The sequence below is a fragment of the Convolutriloba macropyga genome, unplaced genomic scaffold (assembly GCF_964194025.1).
Source record: "Convolutriloba macropyga unplaced genomic scaffold, txConMacr16.3 SCAFFOLD_1085, whole genome shotgun sequence".
Taxonomy (NCBI): Eukaryota; Metazoa; Xenacoelomorpha; order Acoela; family Convolutidae; genus Convolutriloba; species Convolutriloba macropyga.
In genome coordinates, this window is record NW_027451409.1 from 1 (window position 1) to 5000 (window position 5000).

The 5000-nt window shown below is 40.9% G+C and overlaps 1 pseudogene; it reads left to right on the forward strand.

The window, feature by feature from the left end:
• Positions 1–3335: 3335 nt before the first annotated feature.
• On the forward strand, positions 3336–3487 carry LOC142356661 (5.8S ribosomal RNA; annotated as a pseudogene).
• The last annotated feature ends 1513 nt before the right edge of the window (positions 3488–5000 follow it).

Below are 5000 nucleotides of genomic sequence, written 5' to 3' on the forward strand. Positions count from 1 at the left end.
CTCCGAGCCAAAGGCTCGAAAAAAACACAGCTTAGCCTCAGATCCTTTACATAGAAGGCTAGCTAAAATAAACTTACCTTGGACGAGGGTAAAGTTTAGTCAGTTCTTAGGGGAGAGTAATCCACAGCTTCTCGCCCTCTGAACATTCTCCCAGATATGTAGGTCTGGGAGAGTCTCCTCCTGTTCTTCGGAATCTGGAGGTAGACAAAGACAGTACGATACGATCTTGCATCGGGATGACTAACCGATAATGATCATAATCTGACAATTTTTCCGGCTTGAGGCACCGGAGTCAGATTAAAGACACATACTGAACTAAAGGCGTATGTGCAAAGCTTGTCGGAGTGTAGAGAGTCAAGCTGAGTTGACTCGTCACGTGGTGATGACAACAGCCATGTGCAAAACACTCACAACTTTATCGTCTATGTGGAAAAGGTTGCTAACAGCGCTCTCTATGAGAGGCCCTCGCATATAACTATACGAGGAAAAGGCGATAGAGTTGTTTGAATGTGGGGCAGGTTCATCGACAAGCTAAGTTGATCACATTCTTGTTGTGGCATCCTACTAGAATTGGTCACGGTCTGCACCAACTCTCCCCAAGTTGGCCAGACTTAAAACTAGAAATAAGGTTTGCAGCTATGTGAACCTAGAAAACTGTAAAGGAGTTGAAAGAACTTAAAGGAATTGAAAGAGGCCTTGAGGTATATCCTCTTGGTAAAGACCCACAAAAGCTCACAAAAGTGGCTTCGAAGGGCAAAACTGGTTCATCCAAAACAATTGGAGAGCTTAAAGCAGAACCAATTCGAATGAAACACTATTGGTGAAACTTCATCATGAGAACGTCACAAGCTGATCACGCTCTATGATATGACTAGTATTATGTTGCTTCTAGTAGGCTAAGCGCAAGCCGAAACATCAACATGTGAAAGTCGTAGAATTTTGCAATCAAACTGTGGCTAGTACTGTGATGTTACTAGTAACCTGGTGTTCCGTCATATGGCCAAGAGAGCATTTGAAGGCGAAACTTCTGCATGGGAAAGCTGCATCATGATCAAAATTTTATATCGAGTATTATGTTGACGTTAGTAGGCCTTGGCCGAAAACGCAGCATGTGAAAGGTATAGATAAAAGTTATTGTTGCAGTCAGTACTGTGTAGTTACTAGTAGCTGGATTTAAGCTCAAAATGAGACACTGTTGGTGAAACTTCATCATGAGAATGTCACAAGCTGATCAAGCTCTATGATATGACTAGTATTATGTTGCTTCTAGTAGGCTAAGCGCAAGCCGAAACATCAACATGTGAAAGTCGTAGAATTTTGCGATCAAATTGTGGCTAGTACTGTGATGTTACTAGTAACCTTGTGTTACGTCATATGGCCAAGAGAGCATTTGAAGGCGAAACTTCTGCATGGGGAAGCTGCATCATGAACAAAAGTTTATATCGAGTATTATGTTGACATTAGTAGGCCCTGGCCGAAAGCGCAGCATGTGAAAGGTATAGATAAAAGTTATCGTTGCAGTCAGTACTGTGTAGTTACTAGTAGCTGGATTTAAGCTCGAAATGAGACACTGTTGGTGAAACTTCATCATGAGAACGTCACAAGCTGATCACGCTCCATGATATGACTAGTATTATGTTGCTTCTAGTAGGCTAAGCGCAAGCCGAAACATCAACATGTGAAAGTCGTAGAATTTTGCGATCAAATTGTGGCTAGTACTGTGATGTTACTAGTAACCTTGTGTTACGTCATATGGCCAAGAGAGCATTTGAAGGCGAAACTTCTGCATGGGGAAGCTGCATCATGAACAAAAGTTTATATCGAGTATTATGTTGACGTTAGTAGGCCCTGGCCGAAAGCGCAGCATGTGAAAGGTATAGATAAAAGTTAGCGTTGCAGTCAGTACTGTGTAGTTACTAGTAGCTGGATTTAAGCTCGAAATGAGACACTGTTGGTGAAACTTCATCATGAGAACGTCACAAGCTGATCACGCTCTATGATATGACTAGTATTATGTTGCTTCTAGTAGGCTAAGCGCAAGCCGAAACATCAACATGTGAAAGTCGTAGAATTTTGCAATCAAACTGTGGCTAGTACTGTGATGTTACTAGTAACCTTTTCTTACGTCATATGGCCAAGAGAGCATTTGAAGGCGAAACTTCTGCATGGGGAAGCTGCATCATGAACAAAAGTTTATATCGAGTATTATGTTGACGTTAGTAGGCCCTGGCCGAAAGCGCAGCATGTGAAAGGTATAGATAAAAGTTAGCGTTGCAGTCAGTACTGTGTAGTTACTAGTAGCTGGATTTAAGCTCGAAATGAGACACTGTTGGTGAAACTTCATCATGAGAACGTCACAAGCTGATCACGCTCCATGATATGACTAGTATTATGTTGCTTCTAGTAGGCTAAGCGCAAGCCGAAACATCAACATGTGAAAGTCGTAGAATTTTGCGATCAAATTGTGGCTAGTACTGTGATGTTACTAGTAACCTTGTGTTACGTCATATGGCCAAGAGAGCATTTGAAGGCGAAACTTCTGCATGGGGAAGCTGCATCATGAACAAAAGTTTATATCGAGTATTATGTTGACGTTAGTAGGCCCTGGCCGAAAGCGCAGCATGTGAAAGGTATAGATAAAAGTTAGCGTTGCAGTCAGTACTGTGTAGTTACTAGTAGCTGGATTTAAGCTCGAAATGAGACACTGTTGGTGAAACTTCATCATGAGAACGTCACAAGCTGATCACGCTCTATGATATGACTAGTATTATGTTGCTTCTAGTAGGCTAAGCGCAAGCCGAAACATCAACATGTGAAAGTCGTAGAATTTTGCAATCAAACTGTGGCTAGTACTGTGATGTTACTAGTAACCTTTTCTTACGTCATATGGCCAAGAGAGCATTTGAAGGCGAAACTTCTGCATGGGGAAGCTGCATCATGAACAAAAGTTTATATCGAGTATTATGTTGACGTTAGTAGGCCCTGGCCGAAAGCGCAGCATGTGAAAGGTATAGATAAAAGTTATCGTTGCAGTCAGTACTGTGTAGTTACTAGTAGCTGGATTTAAGCTCGAAGTGAGACACTGTTGGTGAAACTTCATCATGAGAACGTCACAAGCTGATCACGCTCTATGATATGACTAGTATTATGTTGCTTATAGTAGGCTAAGCGCAAGCCGAAACATCAACATGTGAAAGTCGTAGAATTTTGCGATCAAACTGTGGCTAGTACTTTGATGATGCTTGTAGCCAACCGAATTGGTTGAAAAGCCCAATAAGTAAGCTAACTTGGGAGAGCTTGTTGGAAACCAAATGCTACTAGATTGGTCCAAATACATCCTTCAACAGGGGATCACTTGGCTCGCTTTACGAAGAGGAGCACAGCTATATGTGTTAATTCGGTATGAATCGCAAGATTTGTTTACCGACCTCTCTAACGCAAAAGGCGGTCTCGGCTTCGGCTGTTGACTGCGTCCGATTCAGGGTTATATAACTCTCGATTGAACACATTGATGTTCTATTGTTGGTGCTTCCAATAAAATTGGAACACTTAAAGCAGAACCGATTCAAATAATAGCATTCTGATCAATGATTGCATTCCTTGATCAAGAACTGCTGGAGTCATTGTGATGGCGAATTTTCTTCATAAGAAAATTGCAAAGAGACGGAACTTAATGAGACTAGTATTATGTTGTTTCTAGTAAGCGGAAGCTGAAACAGCAACATGTGAAAATCAAGTTTTGTTCAATGATCTCGAGGCGATAAGTACTATGAAGCAACTAGTAGCCTAAGCATGACTCAGATTTGAGACAGTCAAAAAGACTGGCGAAACTTCTTCACATGAAAGTTACATAGAGAACTACAAATGTATACAGCGAGTATTATGTTGTTTCTAGTAGGCGAAAGCTGAAACATCAACATGTGAAAGTTGTCTGCAAACTGTAGAACGATATGTGATTAGTACTGTGCTGTTACTAGTAGCCAGTCTGACTGTAGAAGCCAAGACAAAGGGAAACTAATGCATCTGAAAAGGACAAGTTATGGAAAGGTATGCACGATAAGTATTATGTTGTTTCTAGTAAGCGGCAGCTGAAACATCAACATGTGAACGTCGTTGTGTACAGTAACCTAGAACTATATAGTCCTTAGTAACGTGCATTTACTAGTACCTGTAATTGGTATTCAGACTCAGGCAGTTTGGAATAGTTTGGCAAAGATGCACCAGAGAAAACTGGGATTTGATACAGAAATTGTTGAATACAAGTATTATGCTGCTTCTAGTAGGTTGAATCCGAAACATCAGCATGTGAAAATTGAAAACATTTCTGGTTCGAATTGTCACAAGTATTTGGTGATCTGAGTAGCCAAACTCACTACAACGCCAATTGAAGGCAAAAATTCTCAACGGGAAAAGCTATTCTCATTGAATGAGCTAACAAGACGAGTATTATGTTGCTTCTAGTAGGCGAAAGCCAAAACATCAACATGTGAAAGTCTTGCTGAACAAATTTAATGTTGTTGAGCTCAGTACCGTGTGAATTAGTAGCCATAATTGGCGAGCGAAAATTGAACTGGCGAAACTTCGTCTTTGGAAAATTGCAGATGCCGAGCACTTATTTTGCAACGAGTATTATGTTGACTGTAGTAAGCGAAAGCCGAAACAGCAACATGTGAAAGCTGTTGAAATTTGTGGTCATTTTGCAATAAGTACAAGGAGTGTAACTAGTAGCCAGGTCAAAATTTGGGATAAGAATGAGCAAAAATTCTGCATGAGAACAGTTGAAATTATGAAACTAAATTACAAAGACTAGTATTATGTTGTTTCGAGTACGCGAAAGCGGAAACATCAACATGTGAACGTTTGTAACGAAGTTTCGTTAATTTTCAGCCTAGTACTGAGCAAGAACGAGTAGCCTCATCTCCAATCCCACGCAAAATGTAGTGAAATATGTGAGTGAACCTTATTCACGGTGAGGGTTTCCCGAGGTCTGTATTGCAGCG